Genomic DNA, 5866 nt, shown 5'->3' with positions numbered 1-5866 from the left:
GTGGCTTCTGCAACAGGTTGATAGGAAGAGGTCTTTCTTTTGTTTCCCAGTGCTTGTTGGTAGAATGTTTTATTTTCTCATTGACTGCAGCCTTATTTTTGCTCGCTCACACAGTAGTGCTATTTTTTCCCTGCACTATTCCAGCTTCTCACACAATGGGGGGATTCCCTGGGAGACGGACTTCTCCTCTGTTAAAAAGTTCACCTAGGTCATAGGGCGCAGTGTCCCGTGTTGGTTTGCGGAGAGCTTTTGAAGTTCCAAAGCTCTTTCTGCACCAGATTCAGAGCCAGTATGTTTCAGCAGTTCTGTTTACTCTTGCAGGGATTTGCCCAGATAGGTGGGGCCAGGGGTGGGGTGAATTGTGAGAGATGGCCCAGAGCAATGGCAGTGATCACCACCACCACAGCCAGTCTTGCTTCCACAGCTCCCTCCCCTTTGCCAGAACTAGTTGGGCTGCGAATCTGTGTCTGCAGACCACAGTTCTAAGAACAGCAAATATTCTGTTCTTTTGATCTGACACTGCTACTGTTTGGTTTCTAGCAATGGACAGGTGGGGGTGGGCCAAGCTCTGGGAGGATAGGGAGGGGGCGGCCAGTCTCAGTGCCTAAGGCTTCCGCTCTCTGTTCAGCAGTAAGGGCTTAAACCACTGTTTTCAGCCTTCTTCCCTCAGTCTTTTCTCTGAGGTCTCTGCTATGAGCGTTGGGTTCAGCCGTGTTATATGCTGCCCCCTCAGCCCTGTGGGCCATAAAGAGAGCCCTAGCATTCCGAGTTCTTCCCTCTCCCACAGCTGCAGTAGTTCCGGGATGCAGCGAGCTCAGAGCACTGAGCTAGGTCTGCGTCCTGTGCCTGGGTGGCTCCATCTCCACACTTCTCCCCTCCCTCCTTCCCTGCTCGCGCGATTCGCCCACCTGGAGGTGATTTCAGTAGTGGGCCTCTTCGTCTTGCCTGTCTGCTGTGCAGGGAGTCCTTTGTGGAGTTATTATTGTTTGATTAATTATAAATTCCAGGGGAGCTTTATAAAGACTCACCTCACGCCGCCATTTTTTCCAGAGTCCTCTTTTTTTTCAATTTAACATCTGTAGGAATGAAGGAGAGTTTGACTTCATTATAGGCAACAGTGTGTGATATTTGGATATTTGTCTTCAACTAAAAAACTTTTTTTTTTTTTAAGATTTTTTTTTTTTAATTGGGGAAGGGGAACAGGACTTTATTGGGGAACAGTGTGTACTTCCAGGGCTTTTAATTTCCAACTCAAGTTGTCCTTTCAGTCTTAGTTGTGGAGGACACAGCTCAGCTCCAGGTCTCCAGTTTCTGTTTCTAGTTGCAGGGGGCACAGCCCACCATCCCTTGAGGGAGTCCAGGCAACCCTGTGGTTGAGAGCCCACTGGCCCATGTGGGAATCGAACCGGCAGCCTTCAGAGTTAGGAGCACGGAGCTCTAACTGCCTGAGCCACCGGGCCGGCCCTAAAAAACTTTTTTTTAAGTTTTCAATTACAGTTGACATTCAATATTATATTAGTTTCAGGTGTACTACATAGTGATTAGACATTTATATAACTTAGGAAGTGAGCACCCAATAAATCTAGAATCCACCTGGCACCATGCATAATTATTATAGTATTATTGATTATATTCTCTATAGTTCTATTGCCTACTTTACATCACTGTGACTATTTTTATAACTGGCAATTTGTACTTCTTAATCACTGTATTTTTAACCATTCTGACAGGGTGTCATTTTCTGGCACTAGGTTCTTAATTGGCATTCATCTCAGGTCTAATGAGATTGAGCACCTTTCAATATACTTACTGGTCGACTGACCATTCTCTTTTTTGAAGTGTCTTTTCCTATTTTTTGACCTCTTTCCATTGAGTTTTATCTATGTCTTATAAATATAAAATATTTTACCAATGTGTCAGTATATACTTGTTGGAATTTCTTACATTGTTTCTTTTGAGAAATATGTATCTCAAAATATACATATTTTGAGTGTGTAGTCTCCCAGTTTGCAGCTTCTCTTTTTGCTTTTATGCTTTTTTTTCTTTTTGATTGAACCTAAGATCTCAATTTAAAATCAAATTTGGTTTATCAGTTTTTACCTTTATGGATAGTATGTTGTCTTGATTAGCTCAAAGCAATGACTATAGTTGTTGTTTTTGGCAATCTTTATTGCCTTACTTTTCATAACTGGGATTATAATCAATCTCAAATTAGTTTTTGTGTATGCTGTGATATAGGGATTGGAGTTTGCTTTTTATGTGAATATCTAATTGACACAGCATCATTTATTGAAAAAGACCGTTCTTCCCCTATAGCTCTGTACTATACTTGTAAGATGTTGACTGTGTTAGTTTTTTTTTTTCAGAGTATCAAATAATTAGAAGTTTGGTTTATTTTATTATCTGTCAGTTTGATGAGTTGCTTAAATTAGATAGTTAATAAAGCCAAAAATATTCAGTCAATTATTTTTATGTTGGAATAACTGTGGTGTCATAAATGAGTTTGTTTGGTCTGATTCTTTAAAACAGCACAGATTTAATTCTTTTTATTTCTTTTCTTTCCCCAGTCCATGTTAACTCTTTTCTTTCTTTTTTAAAAATTTATTGGGGTGACAATTATTAGTGAAATTACATAGATTTTAGATGTACAATTCTGTATTACATCATCTATAAATCCCATTGTGTGTTCATCACCCAGAGTCAGTTCTCCTTCCATCACCATATATTTGATCCCCCTTACCCTTATCTCCCTCCCCCTACCCCCTTACCCTCTGGTAACCACTAAACTATTGTCTGTGTCTATGAGTTTTTGTTTCTTATTTGTTTGTCTTGTTCTTTTATTGTTTTTGGTTTATTTACCACATATCAGTGAAATCATAGGGTTCTTTGCTTTTTCTGTCTGACTTATTTCGCTTAGAATTATACTCTCAAGATCCATCCATGTTGTCACAAATGTTCCTATATCATCTTTTCTTACTGCTGAACAGTATTCCAATGGATAACTTCTTTATCCATTCATCTATTGAAGGACATTAATGGAGGAAAGACAGCCTCTTCAATAAATGGTGCTGGGAGAATTGGGTAGCCACATGCAAAAGAATGAAACTGGATTGCTATCTGTCACCATGTACCAAAATTAATTCAAAATAGATCAAAGACTTAAGCATAAGACCTGCCACAATAAACTGCATAGAAGAAAACAAAGGTACTAAACTTATAGACCTTGGGTTCAAAGAGCATTTTATGAATTTGACTCCAAAGGCAATGGAAGTAAAAACTAAAATAAACGAATGGGATTATATAAAACTGAAAAGCTTCTGCACAGCAAAGAAACTATTGACAAAATAATGAGGCAATCAACTGAATGGGAGAAGATTTTTGCAAACAGTGCCTCTGATAAGGGGCTAATATCCAAAATATACAAGGAACTCCTGCAACTCAACAACAAAAAAACAAACAACCCAATTGAAAAATGGGCAGACGACCTGAAGAGACATTTCTCCAAAGAGGACATAGAAATGGCAAATAGACATATGAAAAAATGCTCAACATCACTAATCATCAGAGAAATTCAAATAAAAACCACAATGAAAAAAAAACACCACAATGGGATATCACCTCACCCCAGTCAGAATGGCTTTCATCAACAAAACAAATAGTAACAAGTGTTGGAGAGGCTGTGGAGAAAAAGGAACTCTCATACACTGTTGGTGGGAATGCAGACTGGTGCAGCCGCTATGGAAGGCAGTGTGGAGGTTCCTCAAGAAATTACGAATAGAATTACCATATGACCCAGCAATCGCTCTCCTGGGTATCTACCCCAAAAATATAAAAGCATTTCTCTATAGAGACACGTGTACGCCAATGTTCATTGCAGCTTTGTTTACGGTGGCCAAGACATGGAAACAACCAAAATGTCCTTCGATAGATGAATGGATAAAGAAGTTGTGGTACATATACACAATGGAATACTATTCGGCGTTAAGGAAAGATGATATAGGAACATTTGTGACAACATGGATGGATCTCGAGAGAATAATGCTAAGTGAAACAAGTCAGACAGAAAAAGCAGAGAACCCTATGATTTCACTGATATGTGGTATATAAACCAAAAAGAACAAGACAAACAAATGAGAAACAAAAACTCATAGACACAGACAATAATTTAGTGGTTACCAGAGGGTAAGGGGGTGGGGGGTGGGTGATGAGGGTAAAGGGGATCAAATATATGGTGATGGAAGGAGAACTGACTCTGGGTGGTGAACACACAATGGGATTTATAGACGATGTAACACAGAATTGTACACCTGAAATCTATGTAAATTTACTAACAATTGTCACCCCAATAAAATTAATTAAAAAAAAAATGTCTTATAGTTTTCAGCATATAAATCATTCACATCCTTGGTTAAGTTTATTCCTAGGTATTTTATTCTTTTTGCTGCAATTGCAAAAGGAATTGTTTTTTCTATCTCTTTTTCTGAGATTTCATTGTTGGTATATAAGAAAGCAATGGACTTTTGTACGTTGATTTTGTAGCCAGCAACTTTACTGTATTCATTGATTGTTTCTAATAGCTTTTTGGTGGAGTCTTTAGGGTTTTCTATATATAGCATCATGTCATCTGCAAAGAGTGACAATTTAACTTCTTCATTCCCAATTTGGATGCCTTTTATTTCTTTCTCTTGCCTGATGGCTCTGGCAAGGACTTCCAACACTATGTTGAAAAGCAGAGGTGATAGGGGACAACCTTGTCGTGTTCCTGAACGTAGAGCAAAGGGCTTCAGCTTTTCACCATTAATTATGAGATTAGCTGAGGGCTTGTCGTATATGGCCTTTATTATGTTGAGGTATTTTCCTTCTATACCAATTTTAGTAAGTGTTTTAATCATAAATGGATGTTGTATCTTATCAAATGCTTTTTCTGCATCAATTGATAGAATCATATGATTTTTGTCCTTTATTTTGTTTATGTGATGTATCACATTGATGGATTTGCGAATGTTGAACCATCCTTGTGCCCCGGGGATGAACCCCACTTGGTCGTGATGAATAATCTTTTTAATGCATTGTTGTATTCGATTTGCTAGAATTTTGTTTAGGATTTTAGCATCTGTATTCATCACAGATATTGGTCTGTAGTTTTCTTTTTTTGTGTTGTCCTTACCAGGTTTTGGTCAAGAATATTTTTTAATTAAAGTTTATCGGGGTGGCAATTGTTAGTAAAGTTACATAGATTTCAGGTGTACAATTCTGTATTCCATCATCTATAAATCCCATATTGTGTTCTCCACCCAGAGTCAGTTCTCTTTCCATCACCATATCTTTGATTCCCTTTACCCTCATCTACCACCACTCTCTCCCTTACCCTATGAAAACAACAAAAGAACAAGACAAACAATTGAAGAAACAAAACTCATAGACACAAACAATAGTTTAGTGGTTACCAGACTCAAGAATATTTAGTTTTCTTTATCTACAATAATGTCTGACCTATGAAGTACAAATAACCCTGTGAGTCAAGCTCACATCCATGGGTATTTTACAAAGTGCGCACAAGGGCAAAGAATAGATAACCCAAAGCTGGGAAAGGCAGAAGGGGTCTTGGATGTTAGAAAAGCCAGTTGGGTAAAAACTGTATTATAGTCGTACATTTGATATTTGGTAGAGTGCAACATAATTTGCTCTTCTTGGTATTCTCATTTCTGGTGCTTTACAAAGTTTAATTTCTAGTATATTTTGAGTATAATCACTGGCCCTCTTTTACAAAGTTTAATTTCCAGTATATTTTGAGTATAATTACTGGCCCTCTAACTTTCTCCCATTGTGTATCGGTACAGGTGAAGAGGAGAGAGATAGAAACACA

Source organism: Rhinolophus hipposideros (assembly GCF_964194185.1).
Source record: "Rhinolophus hipposideros genome assembly, chromosome: 21".
Taxonomy (NCBI): Eukaryota; Metazoa; Chordata; class Mammalia; order Chiroptera; family Rhinolophidae; genus Rhinolophus; species Rhinolophus hipposideros.
This window is presented reverse-complemented; position numbering follows the sequence as displayed.